This window comes from Rattus norvegicus, chromosome 16 (genome assembly GCF_021556685.1).
Source record: "Rattus norvegicus strain SHRSP/BbbUtx chromosome 16, alternate assembly SHRSP_T2T, whole genome shotgun sequence".
NCBI classification, from domain to species: domain Eukaryota; kingdom Metazoa; phylum Chordata; class Mammalia; order Rodentia; family Muridae; genus Rattus; species Rattus norvegicus.
In genome coordinates, this window is record NC_141549.1 from 40,052,398 (window position 1) to 40,074,741 (window position 22,344).

At 41.3% G+C, this 22,344-nt stretch overlaps 1 protein-coding gene and 1 non-coding gene across 1 annotated transcript; both read left to right on the forward strand.

Moving 5' to 3' along the window:
• Positions 1-22,344, forward strand: part of Erich1 (glutamate-rich 1) — a gene marked incomplete at its 5' end in the record, with an annotated part of 52,793,804 nt that overhangs the window by 9,181,838 nt on the left and 43,589,622 nt on the right.
• Positions 1,640-1,771, forward strand: LOC120097602 (small nucleolar RNA SNORA17). The gene has a single exon (XR_015640560.1). It is a non-coding gene; the product is annotated as a small nucleolar RNA SNORA17 (small nucleolar RNA).

Consider the following 22,344-nt stretch of genomic DNA (forward strand, 5'->3'; position numbering starts at 1 on the left):
CAGCTTTCCCCTAATTCAACTGCATGGGTCCTGGGCATCAGTCCATTGGTTGGGAGTAAGTGCATCTGTCTCAGTTAGCTATTTGTTCAGCCTCTCAGAGGACAGCTGTTAGGCTCCTGGTGGTAAGCACACCATAGCATCAGTAATAGTGTCAGGCCTTGGAGCCTCCCATTGAGCTCGATCCCAATTCGGAATGGGTACTGGACCTCTTTTCCTTCTCCATTTTTGTCCCTGCAGTTCTTTTAAACAGGAGCAATTCTGGGTCAGAGTTTTTGACTGTGGCATGGCAACCCCATCCCTTCAGTTGATGCCCTGTCTTTCTACTGAATGTGGACTCTACATGTTCCTTTTCCCCACTGTTAGGCATTTCATCTAAGGTCCCTCCCTTGGAATCCTGACAGTTTCTTACCTCACAGGTCTCTCGTACATTCTGGAGGGTCCCTCTCACCTCCCAACTCCTGAGATTGCCTGTTTCCATTCTTTCTGCAGTCCCTTAGAGCTTCAGTCCTGTTCCTCCCCCCAATACTGATCATGTTTTTTTCCCTCCCCCTCCCCTCTCCAACCCAGGTCCCTCTCTCCCTCTGCCCCTCTGTGATTGCTTTCTTCTCCCCAATTTAATATGACATTTTCACCTTTATTTCTGCATAGGTTAACTTACCAGTTTTAGGTAATGTCTTAGAGTGCCCTCAAGGAATCAAATATCGTCTTCTTAACACTAGGAGCTACTTGTTTCTCTTCTCTCATAGAATCAGCCCTGTCTTCTCTGTTGTCTATTCTGGGACTGATCTTCAAACCCAAATATCCTCCACACTGTTCATCTTAGCCATCTAACTAAAGATGTAAAATACATCTTTAAAGTATTTTCCCCTGACAAGTGAGGAAGTAAAATGGTTAATTATATAGAATAAATTATATAATTGTAATGGCAAAAGTAGAAAATTATTTGCTTCCCAGTTCATATCGCCTTCCTTTGCTCAGCTTCCTAGTGGGCAATGAGCTAACACAGGTAAGTGCTTACTCTTAGAGCTCCTTCTTTATTTTCAGAGGTACTGACTGACAGATGAAAAAATTGCTATAGGAAAGGAGTGTGTTGAAACCCCTCTCCATAGCAACTGCCAGAAGAGACTCTTTGTACAGTGTAATGTAAGGAAGGAAGCCTGGATTAGATAATAATTTGTACCTGATGGAAAATCTCCCACACAGAGGTAATAATAAAACATGTGTTTGAGACTGATTAAAGCTAGGTATTACTATGTTGTTTTGGGGTTTGTTGTTGTTGTCTATTTTTTGTTTTTTGTTTGTTGGGTTTTTTTTTGTTTTTTGGTTTTTCAAGACAGAATTTCTCTGTATATCCCTGACTTTACTGGAACTCACTCTATAGAACAGACTGGCCTTGAACTTGGAGATCCTCCTGCTTCTGCTAAATGTACTATGAAGTTTTAAAGCTTGTTACTAAATACATTGCCATTGTTGGGAAGACTGTTACCATAGAAAATTCTGTGTGATACCCACACATTTTTATTTTTTCAATGACAAAATGCTATTGGATAAGTATGAGTTTCTAAACAAAATGCTTGGTACATGTAAGAGATATTGTATAACTCAAACTAATCATATTCTACAGTTCAAGTTTCAACTCCCTGCCCCTAAAGGCATGGCAGGCATGGCTGCTGTATCACATGTGCGTCAGTAGGTGGCAGCCAGGACAGAGGCTATGTCTATGCACACTGGTCTGACCTGTGAACATCTGAATGATTAGCAGCCTAACATTCCCTGAAAAAAGTGGGCCTGAAATGACCACCAGGTCAGTACCAGGGGCCTCTGGGCAGGGAGCTAGCCTGGGATGAACAGGACTCGAGTGCCAGGCAGGCCTATACAGGCTCTCAGGACAGGGAGCAAGGTGGAAACTAGAAGAATCCTGCCTGGGACCACTGGCTCCTGACAGGAATTAGCCTGAGACAGACAACCCTCTCAAGGGGCCACTCAGGTGTGGGCTGGGCGAGAAGCAAGCCAGAGATGACCGCAGACTGGCACCAAGGGGTCTAGACAAGGAGCTAGTCTGAGATGACAACCAGACCAGCACTGTGTAGGCTGGAATTAGAGCAGACTATGCCTAAGATGACATCTGCCTGGAGCCATAATTCACAAGTGGGGCATAGCACTCATGAGACCACTCCTGAGATGACCCCAGACATGTAGAGACCCCGGGCACCTCTAAGAGAAGCAAGTAAGTGGTGGAGAAATGGAAGAGAAAGAGAAACAGAAGCAAGTAGGCACAATGAAGAGAGGCAAAACTGGAGACTCAAGCATAGTGAGGAACAGGAACAGCCTGATATGAGAAGCTGGTAAAGCTACCTTGGTAGGGTCCTAGCCTGTGCTACCAATGAGGACCAAATCTGTATCTATGGCCCTGCAACAGCATGGGTCTGTTACCATCAAAGGCCAGGTGGACATCCCTGGTCTTGGCTGCCCTTAGACACATGTCGATGTCTGAGTGCTATGCGGAACTGGCCCCACCACTCACCTAGTCATCCTGGGAGAACTGGCCCTAGGTGCATGACAGCAGGAGAGCTGATACTGTCCCTAGCCAACTGAAGTACTTAGGAAAGTGGGCCCAAGAATGCAAGCCCCGCCTGGTGCTACTACTTGTTTCCTGTGTGGTGGTATGGATAAGGTGGGGGAGATACCCTCCTCCTGCTCATCCCTCACTACCTGCAGCAGGTGGGAAACCTGGCTCTGGGTCATGAGAGCAGGAGAGCTGACCGAGTTTTTCACCAGTAGCTGCACTCAGGAGAGTGGGCCCTATACCTCGCCTGGACAGCACAGTAGCACTCACTGATCTTGGTGGTCAGGGTATGGCAGCCAGTACTGAGGGCATGAGCATGAAGAAGAGGCCCTCCCACTTTTTTGATGTAGTGACATGGGCAAGGGAGCGATCCCCCCTCTTACCCCTTGCCATCCAGGGCAGGCGGGAGAGTTGACCCCAAGGTTATCAGAGTGGGAAGCAGACCTGACATCTCTCCTGGGCTGCACAGTAGAACTGGTCCTGGATGTGGGGGTTGCTGCTAAGCCCGCCCCAGGGAGTAAGTATGCTAGAGCTGGCGCTGCCTCTTTGCTGTGCGGTGGCCTTGGTGTAAGAGATGCCCTCCCTTCCCTTTTGCCCTTGCCACCTGTGGTGGTCAGGAGAGTTGGCCCAGATGGTGTTATGAGAAGAGCAGAGCTCTGCCCCCCCCAGCACAGCTGCACCCAGTTTGTTTCGTGCCCATTAGCTATTTCATACTGTTGCTGTAATTGACACAGAGAAGTAATTTGACTTAGCGCAGGGTCAGGCTGTTCACATATCCCGTTACATTCTGTATGTTTTGAGGTTTGTTAATCTTAAGAAAATCCACAAAGCTTTTCATAGGAACTATTATGTCTAAAATGTCTTGAGTCAGAGCTGACAACCACTGGGCAGCACTTCCTGTAGTGGTTTTTGTGGGTTGGTTTTTTCTTTTTTCCTTTATAATCAAACCCCGAGAAATGTTTGTTGTCATAGCTTTAGCTCTGAAGTCTGAACTATGCCCCTGATCTGATCAGTATTAGGGTGTATGTTCAATAAACCATCCCTATCTGACTGTAATTGGTATTTATGTGGTTTGTGGAGTGACTCATAGGCCCCAACAGAGAGATGGCCCTGCTGCTCACCTGCTTCAGCATGTAGAAGAGTATGCCCTGTATGTATATCCCTGGACAGGGCAAAAGGGTTAATCTTGATGGCAGGGTGAAGGTGAGGCAGCCCAAGAGTGTGAGCATGGGAGAGTTGACCCTGCCCCTCACCTGCTGCATCATTTGGGAGAGGGGAGCTGGCCCTGGATGTGGGGGTTGCAGGTCAGCTGGCCCTGGAGGGAGAAAATGCAGGAGAACCCATCCCTACCTCATGCCTGCTGTGTCGTGGCACATACATCTGTGACAGGCAGGGGTCATGAGAGTGGGAGAGGTGGCTCTGTCCCTCACCGGCTACAACACTCAGGAAAGTGGGCCCTGGACATCACCTGGGCAGCAGGGTAGAGGCTGTTGTTGGTAAGCCAGCCCCCAGGGTATAAGAGCCAGAGAGCTGGCAGGCTGACTAACTCAGATACCTCTCAGGCCCAGATTCATGGATTTGAACTGTTCTACTGCAGCATATAACCCATTGATGAACTGCTGGAGTGCATGAAGGGACTGGTTCTACAGATCTGGAGCTACAGTGTCTTCAGACACAAGGCGAAAATGGGATTTCTGAGAGGAGTCCCAGTGAGGTTCCAGTATTGATAGAGTAGCAGAAGCTAGAGACCTATACCAGACCAATGAATCACCGCAATGAACATTTGCAAGCCAAGTGTGTACAAAAGGGCATATTGTGGGGCATACTGTAACATACTACAGCTTCCAAGATGTGTTTTTTTCCCTCTGTCCTGGGTGGAGGGTGCAAGGTTAGAGGGGGAGGGTACAGGGGGCGGGGGAGTGAGACAAATGGGATTGGGATGTAAATTCACAAAGAGCCAATAACAAGCTTAAAAAGTGTCAATATGGAGGTTTACACCTGTAATCCCCTGGCTGTAGAGGTTAAGATGGGAAGGTGTTAACACAGAGGAGGACAGCCTATATAATGATAGCCTTTGCCAGAAAATAAAAGGGTACCAACTGCTTTTAGTAGTTAAGGTCCTACCACTGTTTAGCAGCATGAATGTAAATAGCGTAGTATACAGTCACATAGAAAGCTTCATGGCGGGGGTTGGGGATTTAGCTCAGTGGTAGAGTGCTTGCCTAGCAAGCACAAGGCCCTGGGTTTGGTCCTCAGCTCAAAAAAAAAAAATAAATAAAAAAGAAAGCTTCATGGTGATGCAGTGTTTATATTTAGGAAGTTCACAGTAGTGACAATTATAATTTTCCATTTTTTTATGATAGTGAGTCAGACTAAGTATGGGAAAATCACAGGTCAGAGTGCTGTAAGAGTGCTCAAATGCAGGACTATTGCACTTGTAACAGGATTTACTCGTGAGATTGTCAGAAGATGGTTAGTCTTGCTTTGAATGCAGTTTTGCTGATTTTACGTTGTAAAAGCTGGAGGAGACACATGCTTTGCAACTGGTCTGAAATAAAGTTATAGTCTGCGTTAAAGTCTGTTTAGTGGTTCAGCAATGACATTTTTGCTTCCAGGAAAATGTCCTCATTCTTTATAGCTTTCACTCATGGGAACAGGAAGTGTTCTGTTTTTCCCAAGCCAAAAGAGAAAAGCTCAAGGGGCCATCAATGTCTCCTCTTTCTTTTTTAGAAAAGGGATAAAAACTGTTTAGTTAAAAAAAAAAGCAACTACTAATGAATATCCGTCAACCTTGAGGCTATCATGAGTCTTGTTCCAAATAGATCCATGGTAAAAATAGACTTCTAAGCTGCCTTGTTGAGTTTTCAACATTGAGTTTGATTGAATTGCTAATCCTCAGTTCATAGGTTAAAAGGAATATATAAATCTAAACTATATATATACATATATATACATATACATATACATATACATATACATATACATATACATATATATATATACACACACATGCTTATATTTATACCTGCTGGGGTTTATGGCAAAAGGAGCATGTGACTTTGGCTCCTAAAATTTCAGTTTTCCTAGGGAGCAGAATGAGATCAGGTCTGAACTGGGACTGGCTATAAGCACTAAGACCCACCTCACACCCAGTGACATACTTGGTCTAGCTGGTCTTCCTACTCCCCAAACAGTGCCACCAACTGGAGATCAAATGTAAACCATGGACCTATAAGGACATTTTACAGTCAGCCCCTAGCAATGTTTTCATGCCTGTCTTTGTGCTTCCTTTCTAGAGCCTTTCCACATGATGTTATCCATCTCATCATGACCCTTGCTTTGGTTGCGTCTGTGTTTCCTCCTTGATATTGGATCGTGTGCTTTCCTCTTCTTCTTGTAGTCTGATGTTTCAGTTACTCCAGGATGCTTACTGGAAGACCAACTTCCTCTATAGCCCCAACTCTTTCCATGTTACATAGAAAATGTTTTCTAATTCCCTTCTCCAGAAATTTATTAAAATGTCTACTAATGATCCCTTCTATTTTTTCTAGTAAGTTTGTAGCTTTCTCATTTCCTTGAAGAGTTATGCAAAAGACCTTTATTTTTAATTTAATGTTATTTAGTCTTTATAAATAAGAATCCTAAACCTTGATTGGTTACACATTCTAAGCTGCACTATGGCCATCCTTTAAACATAGTAGGACAGAGAGTGGCAGTAGAAACAAAGGAAAACAGTAGTGACGATATTAGCTCATCCTGGGAGCAATATCTAGGGATACTCTACTCATTGACTCAACCACATTTAATAAATTATATTTCCATAGGCTGTATGTAATAGTTCTTGACTTCTTTCATTACATTTATTGACTCCTTAAAAGGTGAGACATTTTTTCTTCATTTTCATCAAATAGTTGTAATTTTAGTAAACTATTTATAGTGAAAATATCTTTCTGAATTAGCTGTACCTCAAAGCTTCACATTTGAATTGGCAAATGTCTCCAACAAAGGTCATATGTCTTTTGGTTCACATATTAGTGGTCTAGAATCAAAGCATGCCTTTGGGTAAAGGGAAATTATCCTCAAAGTTGAACATACCCAGTAAATCATGACCGAAGCCATGTTTTGTTCCTAGCAGGAATAGTAGTCTTGAGCATGTGAAGACGATCTTCTCCGTTTGTTAATAGAAACAATCCACCAGGATGTTGAGCCGACATTTCTTACCCAGAACAGAGTACTTCTTTAGAATTTACCAATAATGGAAAAGTGACTTCACTGGGCAAAGTGGATGTTTATATTTATAGAAAGATTTTAGATAAAACAAGACTTACAGAAAGAAGCCAGAAATCATATTTAGGGAGTAGTTTCAGAAAAAAGTTTTAATCTTTTATTCTCACAGGCATAAAAGAATTATAATATATATTGATGGTGACAAAACGTGTATGGTTAATTGGAAATTGTAACATAAAGGGATGGATTGCTCCAACACCATTTTAGACCTTTTCTTTATTATTACAGACAGTCTGACTCTGTGGTCTGGCAGATGCCCTGTGGTTATTTATCTAGTGTGCATACCTTTCCGCAGCTGGATTTTCAAATATGATTATAAAGTTCATATGATAGAACTATCCTGGAGATGAATATGTCAGTAGACGTGCCTTTATTCTATGCATTTATTCTGGATGTCGCCTAACTAGGTACAAACACTGACTACAGTTTATGACATTTGGCCACAACTGTCCAATACAGAGAGCATCACTGGGGATTGTGGAGGTAATTTAAAAACACCTGGGCTTAATAATTATATCTGTGCCTTAAGTCCAAAAGCCTTGCTTTTTATAGTCCTTTGGGGGAAGATGGGGACTACATTAACACTTGTCAGCATAACAGATAATGCAGTGCTGAGACAGACTTGTAAAAATTTTTGAAAATTATACAAAAGACATGAAAAGGACATTTGAAGGGTCAGCATTTTGTCAGGATTTATAGGCTTTGAAGTATATCATTTAGACTTTATTTTAGAAACATACTTTAGCGTTTGAGAACATAAAGCAAAAGTTCATTGGAATAAATTTTGAATCTTACAGTTATATGATCTTACAAAATCACTGTTTTGAGCCAGGCTCTCATGTAGCCTAGGATGGCTTTGAACTCCTTACCTAATGGGAAATGGCTTTGAATTCCTGAGTCTCTTGCTGCCACCTCCCAAGTGTTGGGGTTACAGGTTTGTACCATGTTTTTGCAGTGCTTTGTGGTAGAATCTAGCTAAAAGTTCTAGTTAGTGTCAAAATTAATGAAAGTTGTAGGAGTAGCCAAACACTATCTATTAGAATTAAAGCGTATGCTGTTAGTTGGTGGCCAAGAATTGGAGAACAAAGATGAAACAGTCTTAGGGGAAAACCAAACACTACTGTACTGCTAAGGGAATATGGTGATAAAATGACTCGTAACAGCATCCTGCTATACTCACAGATCAGTATCTTGCTCAGCCATCACCAGAGAAACTTCCTCCTGCAGGAGATGAGAACAAATACAGAGACCCACAATTGGCCCATGTATAGAAATCCTCAGTCTTAAACAGGATGTCTCTATCAAACCCCTCCCCTCAGAGCTCAGGGAAGACAAGGCAGCAATTCTAAGAGTTAATAGGGATGAAAGGCACCAAGGAAACTTGGCCTTGTAGACACAGCAGAGCTTATACACTTATGAATTCATAGAGAGTGCAGCAGCAAGTATAGGGCCTGCACAGGTCTACGCCACATGGGGTCTCAGTTCTGATAGGCAAGTGATCACATGCTCCATCCCCGACCCGTAAGTATCTCCAATTGGTAACAACTTGCAAGGAGAAAAATGATTTTCCCCAGCGGAGTCTGACTAGATATGCAAACCACACTTAAAGGAAGGCCCAGCATTAGATGGCCAACAAAAATCAAACCCAATACAATTCTTGGCATTTGTTTGTGTTATCACTGTTGTTCTTGTTTTTTGTTTTTTTCACAATGCTTTGTCTGGGCTTCCACCTGTCCCCTAACAGAGATTTTGCTCATGTATTATGGTTTCTGATATTTTTTTAAATAGGTTTTTTTCATTTGTACAAATGTGTCTCAGTGTCTATAAGTGTTCTTTGTATTTTTCCTTTGGTTGTTTTTTTGTTTGTTTGTTTGTTTGTTTTGTCCCGTTGTGATTTGTTGCATCATCATCATCATCATCGTCATCATCATCTATCATTCTTCTTATTATTTTGAAATGCTTATTTATATTTTAATGAAAGGGCATAGGTTTGTGTGGGTAGGGAAATGGGGACTATCTGGAGAGAGATTAGGGAGAAGTCATAATCAGAATATATTATATGAAAACCTATTTTCAATTAAAAAATTTGAAAACCATTAAAAACAAAAGAAACCGACCAACACGATTTTTTTCACTCTTGCTTTATGTGTTTCTCTTGATATCGCTCTTCTTAATGATTTCATTCACATGTTCTTCTCCCCGCCCCCACTACCCAATAACCGTTTAATACCAATTGTTGTACATCAAATAAAGTTCTCACTTAATCTAATGGAACCCTATAAACTGGTGGTTTAGGAGAGAGAAGAACCATGGCCTCTTCCTCTGTTCACTAGCAATCTAACAGCAATCATCTGAAGATGAGTGGAATGTAGACTGGGGACTCAGCTGTGTAATTACAGAATGGATAATGGGAATCTGATAAATCTTTCCAATAATTCACTGGTCATGTGACATTGCATTTGAAAAGTCCTTGTATAAGATGTTTCTTATTGATGACAGCAGTCACCACGACCATCCTTGGCAACTATTCCAAACAGTTTTAGTTGTTTGCAGACATTATCTCCTTTTAAATCTCATAGTCCTGTCAAATACTTTGTTATCTCATTTGACTAAGGAGGCATGTGTATCAATTACCCCCTTATTTAATATACTAACTCCAATATTAATCACTTAAAAGTACCAATCCTTCATCAAACTTTGGAATGTGGATTTGAGTAAGGCTTTGTCACCTGGTTCTTGATCTAGACAGGTTTAGGAGACCTTGACTTCCATTTAGGAATTTGGGTTATCTGGTTATTCTGGTTTATAAAGATCTAAACTAGATCAAAAACAGGTGGCAGCACATGTTGGCGAAGATGTGGAGAAAAAGGAACACTCTCCCATTGCTAGTGGGGTGCAAACTGGTACAACTACTCTAGAAATCAATCTGGAGGTTCCTCAGAAAGTTGGAAATAGATCTACCTGAAGACACAGCTATGCTACTCTTGGGCATATACCCAAAACATGCCCCACCATGCCACAGGAGCACTGGCTCCACTATGTTCATAGCAGCCTTATTTGTGAAAGTCAGAAGCTGGAAACAACCCAGATATCCCACAACAGAAGAATGGATACAGAAAATGTGGTTTATTTGCACAATATAATACTACTCAGCTATTAAGAACGAGGACATCATGTGTTTTGCAGGCAAATGGATGGAACTAGAAAATATCATCCTGAGTGAGGTAACTCAGACTCAAAAGGACATGCAAGGTACATACTCACTAATAAGTGAATATTAGCCAAAAAAGTATAGAATACTCAGGATAGAGTGCACAGAACTCAAGAAGGTTAACAAGCAGAAGGGCCCAAGTGAGGATGCATCAGTTCTACTTGGAAGGGAGAAGAAAGCAATCATGGGGGTCAGAGTGAGGGAGGGACCTGAGTGAGAGATGGAGGGGGAGGGGAAAGGCAGATCATGATCAGGTATTGGGGTCGAGGGGAACAGGAATAAAGCCCTGAGGGCCAGGAGAAAGAATGGAAACAGGCAACTCCGGTAGGTGGGAGGTGGAGGGACCCTCTAGAATATACCAGAGACATGGGAGATGATAGGCTTTCAGTACACAAAGGGAGGGATCTTAGATGAAATGCCCAACAGTAGGGAGAGAGATCTTGTAGAGTCTGACTCCAGTAGAAAGTCAGGGCATCAACTGAAAAGATGGGGTTGCCATGCCACAGTCAAAAACTCTGACCCAGAATTGTTCCTAAAACAACTGCAGGGACAAAAATGGAGAAGAGCCTGAGGGAAAGGAAATCCAGTGACAGGCCCAAATTAGGATCCATCTCAAGGAGAGGCTCCAAAGTCTGACACTATTACTGAGGCTGTGGTGTGCTTACAGACAGAAGCCTAGCATGACTGCACTTAGAGAGGCCTAACAAGCAGCTGGCCAAGACAGACACAGATACTTACACCCAATCAATGGTCTGAAGTCAGGGAACCCTGTGGTTGAATTATTGAAAGGCTGGAAGAAGATGAGGAGTAGGGCAACCCCATAGGAAGATCAACAATCTCAGCTAACCTGGACCCCTGAGATCTCTCAGACACTCAGGCAGCATATACTAGCTGTTACTAAGCCCCTGACACATATACAGAAGAGGACTGCCTTCCTGGTCTGGCCTCAGTGAGAGAAGATACACCTAACCCTTGAAAGACTTGAGACCCCAGGGAGTGGGGAGTCCTGGTATGGGTGGTGTGGGGTGGTGTGGTAAGGACATTCTCTTGGAGACAGAGGGAAGGAGGAATGGGATGAGGGAGGATGTGGGAGGATGGACTGGGAGAAGGGATAATGGCTGGACTGTTAAAAAAAAAGATTAAAGATAATTAAGAAAAAAAATCTAAACTAGAGCTGGGCAGTGTTGGGGCAAGATTTTAATCCCAGCACTTGGGAGGTAGAGGTAGACAGATCTCTCTCTGAGTTTGAGGCCAGCCCTGATCTATAGAGTGAGTTCCTGGACAGCCAGGGCTATACAGAGAAACCTTGTCTTAACCCTTGCATCCCCTACCTCCCACCCCCTTGCAAAAAATAAAATAAAATAAAATAAAATAAAATAAAATAAAATAAATTAGGCACCATCCCAGTATAACCGGTGTTATAGAGCTCCTCAATTTCAGCCTAGTAAACCAGGTGTGGTGCTTTGGGTATGAATGGCCCCCCATAGACTCAGATATGTGAATATTTAGTCCCAAGGGAATGAAACTCTTTGATAGGATTAGAATGAGTAAGAGGTGTGGATTTGAAAAAGAAAATGTGCTCCTGGGTTGTGGGCTTTGAGGTTTCAAAAGCCCAAGCCAGGCCAGTTTCTCTCTCTCTCTCTCTCTCTCTCTCTCTCTCTCTCTGCCTGCAGATCAGGATGAGTCTCTCAGCACTCTGGGCCTGCCTGCCATGCCTGCTTCCATGCTTCAAGGTAATCCATATCACCATGATGATAATGACTAAACCTCAGGAACACTAAGCAAACCCCCAGTTAAATGTTTTATTGTCTAAGAGTCATCTTGGTCATGTGACTCTTCACAGCAATAGCAGAGTAACTAAGGTATCGGGCTGTCATGTGGTGGTCTCTGAGTTCCAGAATCTCTGTAATGAAAACTTCAAGACTGGAGTACAGACTTAAAACTAGCATAGTCTTGTCTTTAGAGCTTTCTAATGGTAAAAACTGTAGGGAGCCGTATTGGATTTGGGCCTGGCCGCTTTGTGACTGTATGGCCACAGTTAAGATTACTGCCATAAAGTCTTGAGATTGTTAGACAAAAGCCTCTCCCATGAATTTAGAGCACAGGAAGAAGATACCAAGTATCTCCTGGGTAAACACCTGGTATGCTTCCCAAGATATTTTCTACCTGGAGAACTTGGGTATATAAGTGGTGAATAAAGCTACAGAAGACTCTTCCTTTCTCTTTCTCTTTCTCTCTCTCTTCCTCTCTCTTCCTCTCTCTCTCTCTCTCTCTCTCTCTCTCTCTCTCTCTCTCTCTCTCTTCCTCTCTTCCTCTCCTGGCTTGACACCATAACCTGTGTGTGTGTGTGTGTGTGTGTGTGTGTGTGTGTGTGTGTGTGTGTGTTTCTTTAATCCCACAGGCTTTCGCCTGATTCTTGGTACCGTGTCGGTGCAGGCGCCGACAAAAAACCAGTACAAGGTTTTTCAGGTCCAGAGGGTAAGGAACTATACTCTTCTTGGGAGGTGCTTTACTGCTACCATTTCTGCATAGTTTCTCAGCCAAAAAGAGGTGTCATAATTTACTAAATACCATACAGCTAATAAAACAAGGAACTTGGTTTAAGTACAGCCATTTGGAAGCATTACACTGCACAATTTGACACAGTGTTTTCAATGTCAATGTTAAACTATTAGACTCATCTTACCTGTAATGCAAAGGGCCCATAGCAATCTTGTTGTGTCTTATAAAAAGATAAGAAAAGGAAGGAATATGTTTGTAGAAGGTGTGCTATGGTGTGGGGGAAGAGGGTGCTTCTGTGGGTCCATGCTGAGGTATCCCTTTCCCCTGAGGGACCAGTCTCACAAGATGGCATAGTATAGAATAAAGTTTATTCAGGAGTAGAGGAGTAGAGTCCAGCCATGAGTGGATGGGGTTGGTTGGGGGCGGGGCGGTGGAATGAGCCTGGTTTGCTAGGCTGAAGATTGAGAAGCTCTATAAAGCTGGTTATATTGGAATGGTGCCTAGTTTATTTTTATTTTTTGCAGGAGCAAGAGGGTAGAGCAAGAGCAAGAGGGCAAGAGAGAGAGGAGGGGTCACCTGGCTGTTGCCAGGTAATAGTGGGGCAGAGCCTAGACTAAATGCCAGCAAGTCTCTAATTATAATTAAAAAAAATGATACACTAGCTTTGACTGTGTGCAAACAACTTCTGTTGTTAAACAATTCATGCAAAATCTGATGGATGTAGAGGCAGAGTACAAGAGCTCAGCTCGTGACTAGAAACCCCAAGGGAAGGATGTAACATTGGAGGCACAAGCTAATGGTTCTGTAACCAACCTCTTTGGAAATGTTTCTAAGTAGGACACCAGAGGTTTCCTGGGTGAGAAAAGCTTTGGATATATGAGGTGATATTTCTGGAAAAACTAATGAAAACCAAATAAGGAGAAAGAGATTCAAAATAACATCTCTTCCTTTCAATTCCACACCCATCATTTTGAACAAGTCTGGGTTTGTTTGATCCAAGACTAGTTTGATTCACTAATATTTATAGCTCTTCAACTATCAAAAATTCCTTTGTGGTTACTGATGTAATTAGTAACACGACTGTTTTCCCTGGGTCATTTACCCATGGATTTAGTTCAGGCCTAAATCAAAAGTTTTAAGTTCTCCTCTTCTTTTGATTATCAGTGAAGGCTTTAATTTCTATCTCTCTTTTTTATATTTTATAGCAAAAATACATTTTAAAAAAAATGGGAGAAGTTATTTCACAGGCTCCACACCGCCTGAAGATTCCCTAAGCAAGCGATTTTCACTCTTAAATTCTGCCTTTGACATTGGCTCAAAGAACAGATTTCCCTGCTCATGTTATTTTGTCAGTTAGTGGGGTGAGGGGGTGGGGCACTTGCATGTCAGTCAGAGGACAACCCGAGGGTGTCACTTTTCAACCCTGAGTCCCAGGGACTGTGCTCAGCTGCTCAAGCCTCAGTAAGTGCTTTTAGATGTTACTAAGCCAGCTTGCCTTCCCTCAGCCAAGCCCTTTGTCTCTTTGCAGTAAGGGTCACTTGCACACCTGTTTCCAATGCCTTTTAGTTAATTTCTGTGATGGGTCCTCACAGTTGCTAAATGTTACATGCACAGAGGCTCATCCCTGTAATCCTAGCAATTGGGAAGTAGAAGTGGGAAGGAGGCAGGAGACTCTGAGAGCATCTCAGAAAAGCAACCTGGGCTACCTGGGACTTGCTCTCAAGCCTGACTACTCTCATACAAAAGTAGAAGAAAAAAATAAAGAATTGCTGTATTATGCTAATGTCCTGTCCATATCCACTTAGATAATCTTCATTTGATATTAGTTTCAGGTCAGGAAACAGTTGCACTGGATGATATCCAAGAAGATTCAGGAATTTCTTTAGTTCTTTCCGGATCCCTCACCAGAATTGATGGTCTTGTTCACATCACTCCTGCATTTCCGGAACATGTACCTTCATGTTCAGTGTCTACACATCACCCAATTCTAAAGCCAAGCCCACATTTAGGGACATTTGGTGTCTCATCAACCTTCTTCTGGGTAAACAAGTCTCTTTCGTATATCTGGAATGCTACAACAGCATAATAACTCCTAAGTAATAGTTCATTTCTCTAACTTCTAGAGGCTGCAAAACCTTCAATGGAATCTTGAGCAGTTTCCGTGTCTAGTTAGGTTTCACTCTCCATTTTCTCGATGAGGCTTCTTGTAGAGTTGTCACTTGACACAATGGCTAAAGGGACACTCCCTTCAGCCTTACGAATGGCTTATAAAAGTCATTAGTCCTATTCACTTAATCACTTCTTAAAAGCCCCACCTTTCAGTGCCATTACATTGGCAATGAAGTATTACCTGTTTGCATATGACTATTGGGGAGTTATATTCAGTCCACAATACTCACCAACACTTGACCCGGGGTGTGTCTTTAGTTTGACCTAATTTCTGGTACTGCGGTGATATTTCATGTGATCCTAATTTATATTTCTATGGAACTACTGCACTACTGATTGTAAGCATATTTCAATCCAGGAATCCATTTTCAATTTTTGTCAGTATATTTATGTTCTTTTGTGAAATGTGTATCATCTCTTTGGTTCATTTTTAAAACTACTTTGTTTGCACTGGCCAGTGGGCTCAGGTGCCTGCCACTAAGCCTGATGACCTGTGTTCAATCCTTGGAATCTGTAGAGTGGAAGGAAAGAAGTAAGTCGTGTAGGTTGTCCTTAGACTTCTACCCGTACACCGAGGCACAAGCTTGACCTCCCCTCCCCAATAAAGAAAAGTATAATTTGAAGTTGATTTGCTTGTCATACAAGTAAATTGTAAAAATTGTTCACTGTATGTGTGTATGTGCATGTGCTTGTAAGCTTTTATATTTGCATATATGTGAGGCATGTGTACATTGAAGCAGATGCCAGAAGTCATATATGTGGTTCCTAAGGACTGTCTTGGAACTCACCAGATTAGGCTAGATTAGACCGGGATCTAATTGTCTTTGCTGACCTACACTAGGAGTGTAAGGTTTAAAAAAATTATTTATCTATCTATCTATCTATCTATCTATCTATCTATCTATCTATCTATCTATCTATCTGTCTATCTATTTATTTATTTCTTATTTTTATCATGGATATGGGTTCTGAGGGTTAAATTCAGGTTCTTGTAAGTCACATCAAACATTTCACAGACTAAGCTATGGTCCCATTCCGCATGTGTTCTTAATTGAAATCGATTGTCTGGAATTTTTACAAAGAATATTTCTCTGGTTTCTTATTTCCCTTTCTCCCTCCTTCTTTCCTCTCTTGCTTTTTCTTTTTGTCTCCTTCCTATCCTCTCTCCCTCCATTCCTCCTTCCTTCCTTCCTTTCTTCTCTTTTTCTTTGGATCAGAGTTAATTACTGTACCGTGGAGCTACACCTCTCGTCTCTCTTCTGGTTTTAATGGGATGCTTTGCTTCTAATGGGATGCTTTTTTAAGGACCAAAAGTTTTTCAGTTTAGTGAAGTTCAGTTTTCATTATTTCCTTCCTTGTTTGCCTTCTGCCTTCATTGTTCTGTTTTAGAATGAACCAATAGATGAACATATTTGAGAAAAGTTAAAACATAGCCTCACTTGTATACAGGTGAAGTCAGAGTGGACTAAGTTCTTTGTTTTGAAATCTCATGTGTTTTTTTCATTCTATTTAATATAACATTATTTGATTTAATATAATAATAATGGTTTACATATGAATGAGATCTTCATGTGATCCAAGATAAAGCAACATCTTTATTTCATAGCCTAGAACAACATACCTTCAGAACATAGTCTCTAGGATGATGAACATAGAAAAAGAAATGGTTAATTGCTTCAGAAATTATAGCATTTTTAGTCAAAATGATTTCAGTGCAAACAAAATGGGGAAATCCATAATTAAAAGACAAAAGAGGAATTTTATGTACATACAAATATATGTGTGTATAGGTACATGTAATGAACTCTGTTGCATTGTTTTCTGACCATCAAGGATACTATTAGTTTTATGAACATTTACCAATATATACAGGTTACCAATAAGCCTTCATGGATGAATACACATTAACAATTGAACATAATGAAAGCAGATGTCTTGAGCGAAGAAGACCCGGCCTGTCATCAACCCTTCACAGTCACTACATGTTTTCTCTAACAAGCTCATGGGCCCACAGCACATTACCAGAATTTATTGTCTTCTTCCAAACATTCTCTATGAAATTAGAATTATAATCTCCCAGAGTCCAAGACTGATGACTAAAGAGCCCCTCTTACTGAGCTTGTTCTTCCAAAGAAGTTGGAACCCATAGGAGTGTGGTGAAAACTCCATCCACAGCACACAGATGAGTTCTAGGGCACCATTAGCATAAATCTTTCTCCATGACTCTAGCCAGGGAGGAAGTAAGAGCTAAAAATCTTCATTTCTCCCTCCTCTCCTCCAAATCCAATCTGCTAGTCTTAACATCCAGCTCCATAGTAGACCACCTGCTGCTGCTTCTTTTCCCTCCCTGCCCCCATCTCTATCAGATCATGCAGACCTTCCCCTCTAATTTTCTATCTCCCAATTCCAATTCATAGCTTTCTCCCAGACTGAAAATCCAACAAACATTCTCTGGGAATCCACAGGCCAACACAAAAGGGAAGAATGTGGGCCAACTGTAGATCTTTACTTCTCCCTCCTCTTCCCTGATTATGATGTAGAGAGTGAGAGACCTTGGAACACTCAGCCCTAACATGGGTATTTACATCAAATACCTACCATCAAGGCTCAGGGAAATGCAGGAAAGGAAGTGGAGAGTGTAAGAACCAGAGGGAATTGAGGACACCATAAAAACAAGGCTCTATAAATCAAGGCACATATAAATCAATGAACTCACAGAGACCATGGCACCATGCAAAGAGGACTTTCATGGCTCTGCACCTGATGGAGTTCTAGAGATGAAAGTTAACCCTCTGTGCTTTTGTTTGTTTGTTTGTTTGTTTTCACATCTTCATACTAACAAGTGTCAGTCAATCATTATCTTTAATGTGATTTACAATGATCACCGAATCCAAGATCTTTCTGGTAGTGGGATAGCTAAAATTCCAAGAAGTTTGCTGCCTCTTTTCAGCAAAAGAAAACTGTAACAAACTATGTTGAGTACAGGATGAAGTGACTCATCGTTGCTGTGAAATGTTAAGTCATCTGTGAAGAGACTGCGGAGGTGAACTGTACATGTGAAATGTTGGAGACACTTCATATTAAGCTCCAGATGCCTGGGACTCCTGATGACAAGGAAGATGCCCGGGGTTTGCCCCAGTATGAGTACTGAGAGACCCCAAGGCCTGCTTCTTAGGTGCAAGCACATGGTGATGTCATTTTTGCAACAATTCTTAGTATTTATCATTCTCCTTATCTATTTACTGTTCCTTCTCTTTCCTCCTTCCTTAATTAAATAGGTATTTGGTGACCTGGCAAGACCTAGTACAATATCTGCCCACTTGATATCTAGGAACTAGATGTTATCAATAATATTAAAATGAAGGCTGTTCATGAATTCAAGAGAAATGTATGTTAGGGTCACTTGCTCAAGGTGGAAATGAAAGTAACTGAGGATAGAGCTGAGGATAGAGATAAGCAAATTCACAGCTCTTCCTACAGTCTTAGTCTCAATTCTGTATAATAAAAACAGGACATTTTTATTATAAAATTGAGGATGGAATAACATACAGATATTTCCCAGAAAGTTAGTAGTGGAGTCCATGGGTTCAGGGACGATGGTTGCAGGCTCCTACGAATTCTCCATACAGGTTAGATGAGGATGTGTTTGTAGAGAGACAGATGAGGTCCAAAAATTAAAAAGACCACAGGGTCAGCAGTATGACCTCATGTTGTCCTTTTAAGAAGCCATATGTCTCATACATATCTGAAAGATACTGACGTTATAACCACAATACCTGACCTCACTGGAGACTGGTGGTCCAGTTATATATAATGCTTGCTGCAAAACTTTTATGCTTGAGATTTTATAGTTGCCTTTTTTTTCTGTTCTAAATCTGTACTACTCTGTATCACAAGAAAATGTTGACACAGGAAAATAGAGAAACATTTACCCACCCCACCTATGAACTTTGTAACTCAACTTCCTTGTATGATTTCAATAAAATACTGGAGCTGAGTCAAGTCTATATGGGCATTCTGACTCCTGAGTTTAGAAAGGTCTCAGGGAATTGAACAAGCCTGTCAATTTCCTCAACTGATCTGTTTTCTTATTCACCTAGCAGGTATCCCTAGTCCTTGACATCTCCTGTCTCTTGTTGAAGCTGGACCCCAGAAGTGAAACACTTCCCTACTAAAAACAGTCCACAGAGTGCACATAAGAGAGACAGCTTTAACTCTTTGGGTTGCTAATCTGCAGTACCCTGTGGTAAAGATATGAACTAGAATCAAGGCAGTTGCCTTTTCTCTGTAGAAATCACAATCTTAACTGAAATTTTCAGAGCATTGTGCCATACCAGGTAAGCTTGACACAGCAACAAATGCTTCTTTCCATATGTCAGCAGTGTTTTGACAGTTCATGGCATATATTACAGGTCTACTGAGACCTTTGGGATTGTATTAAGGGTAGAATTTAGTTCTGTTTCTATGGAAACCATAACTACTCTGTAAGCCTATTAAACAAGACAGTTTGTAACATGGTATCTTATGGTCTTTGCAAGACATCACTGATGAATTTTTCTATCTGGATTTCAACATCTGCTTGATTCAACATGTAAATATATGATATTCTACAATTAAAGGGCCAGCTAGTCATGACACAAGCAAGCCCTGTTGCACTTCATATCTTATGTAGGAATCAGATGATTTGACCTTAAGGAGAAGAGATTCTTCCCAGCAAGGACTAACATTCCTTCTTTGAACTGATGAGACACTGAATTTCCTTAACCAATGTCCTGTCATGTTTCTGTTCATTTCTCTCCTTGGTTTACTACAAAGGGATTAAACCACTTAAAATTAAATTTGTTTGCCAATTAATTAAAATAAATAAATCCAGCTCCATGGCTGCAAGATCTTCCGACATTTTACTCCCTTTGAATCTAAAATTCTGAAGCCACTTAATGTCCCATGTGTACAGGGCAAGCAGGATTTTGGCCATTCTTGTGTTAGGTATTGAGATTTTGAAACATGAAATATGCATGTCAGTTTGTGGGAATGTATCTTTTACTTGCCTGAGGTAATGGTTGTGTTGGACAATAGTGGTTGAATTCTCTAATTCTTGGTGATGTTTTTATATAGTGCTGGGAATTCAACCCAGTACTTAAACATGCTAGATATGTATTCCATTATTGAGTTATGCCCCTAACTCCTGCTAGTAGTTTTTATAAAGATTATAACTGTTCTAAGAGAATGAGACTCTTTCTTCTCTAATCAAATGGCAGATGAGTTGAAAAAACAATGACAACTAATTAATTATTGAAAGGTATACCAAAGCAGAATGAGCAAAACTAATATATGAAAATACATGCAAAATAAGTGTATTTGCTAGATGAAGGAAATGGAACATTGTGTGGATCAATTTATGCATGACACTCACATGCATATCTGCCTTGGACCAAGATGGCTAATACAAAGCATGACTAACACAGGATGTAAACAGAAGTGCAATCTGTTCTGTAACTAGTTATTACAGAATCATACTTTTATGTGTGTTTTATATAAATGTGGTCTTAAGGTCAGAGTAGAGAGCCTTCAAGAGCCTGCCTGTATATTTATGCCTTTCGGTCTATATGCCCACCTCTGGTAGCCTGTGTGCTAGTCTGTGTAGGTGCCTGTCCTTGCTTGCATATAGTCGATGTATGTTAGCATGTGTCTAGGTGACTACTGGCATCTGATTGCTTAGTAGCTCTGTGTCAATGAATAAAGTAGGCCTTATGTCTCTCTGACTTTTCTATGTTTCTTTTATGTTTCTAGGCCTCTCAAGATGTTCCTCAAGATGTATCTTTTACTTCCCTGAGGTAATGGCTGTGTTAGACAATAGTGGTTGAATTCTCTAATTCTTGGTGATGTTTTTGTATAGTGCTGGGAATTCAACCCAGTACTTAAACATGCTAGATATGTATTCCATTATTGAGTTATGCCCCTAACTCCTGCTAGTAGTTTTTATAAAGATTATAACTGGCTCAGAGGTTGAACTGCACACTAAGGTTCTAGAAAAGGAGAACAATTGTAATATATATGATTATAAAAAGGGATTTATGTTGTTGGCTTACATGATTAGAAATGAATATTAGAACAACTCCATAATGTCTGTCTGCACACTGGAGACCTATAAGACCCAGTAGCTGCTCAGTCCAAGAAGGCAAAAACCCAAGATTAAGAAAAAGAGACATAATGCTATCAATTGTGAGGCTTGAGAATTTCATGTAAAATGGCTGGTTAAGTCTCTAACAATGGCTGAAGAAACTAGAGCATAAGAAGCCTATTACATAGCCAGAAGCTGGAAAGAACCCAGATGCCCTTCAACAGAGGAATGGATACAGAAAATGTGGTACATCTACACAATGGAATATTACTCAGCTATCAAAAACAATGACTTTATGAAATTCGTAGGCAAATGGTCGGAACTGGAAAATATCATCCTGAGTGAGGTAACCGAATCACAGAAAAACACACATGGTATGCACTCATTGATAAGTGGCTATTAGCCCAAATGCTTGAATTACCCTTGATGCCTAGAACAAATGAAACTCAAGACAGATGATCAAAATGTGAATGCTTCACTCCTTCTTTAAAAGGGGAAGAAGAATACCCTTGGCAGGGAATAGAGAGGCAAAGATTAAAACAGAGACAGAAGGAACACCCATTCAGAGACTGCCCCACATGTGGCCCATGCATATACAGCCATCCAATTAGACAAGATGGATGAAGCAAAGAAGTGCAGGCCGACAGGAGCCGGATGTAGATCTCTCCCGAGAGACACATCCAGAATACAGCAAACACAGAGGCGTATGCCAGCAGCAAACCACTGAATTGAGAATAGGACCCCCGTTGAAGGAATCAGAGAAAGAACTGGAAGAACTTGAAGGGGCTTGAGACCCCATATGTACAACAATGCCAAGCAACCAGAGCTTCCAGGGACTAAGCCACTACCTAAAGACTAGACATGGACTGACTCTGGACTCTGACCTCATAGGTAGCAATGAATACCCTAGTAAGAGCACCAGTGGAAGGGGAAGCCCTGGGTCCTGCTAAGACTGAACCCCCAGTGAACTAGATTGTTGGGGGGAGGGCGACAAGGGGGTGAGGATGGGGAGGGGAACACCCATAAAGAAGGGGAGGTGGGAGGGGGATGTTTGCCCGGAAACCGGGAAAGGGAATAACACTCGAAATGTATAAAAGAAATACTCAAGTTAAAAAAAAAAAGAAGCCTATTACATGGACAATGGTGGCAAAAGCAGACAAATTTGTTCAGAAAGAGTATAACTTGCTTGCCCTACTGACTTTTCTCCTTTACATTTTTTGGCCTCCGCAGGAAGTCAGCCTATTGGTTGGTGTTGCTCATATTCAGAATGTATTCTCAAACCCTCATATCCTCGTACTTTTGTTTCACATGCCAATTATTTCTGGAAACATCCTCACAGATACCTGTGATTCATTAACTTTGTAGGCCTTCCTCAAACCATTCAATTTGACAATCGAGATTAATCATTACATGGACCAGTGAGGTAGCTTAATGGGTAAAAGCATTGCTATTCATGCCTGAAGACCCAAGTTTGATCACCCAAACAAA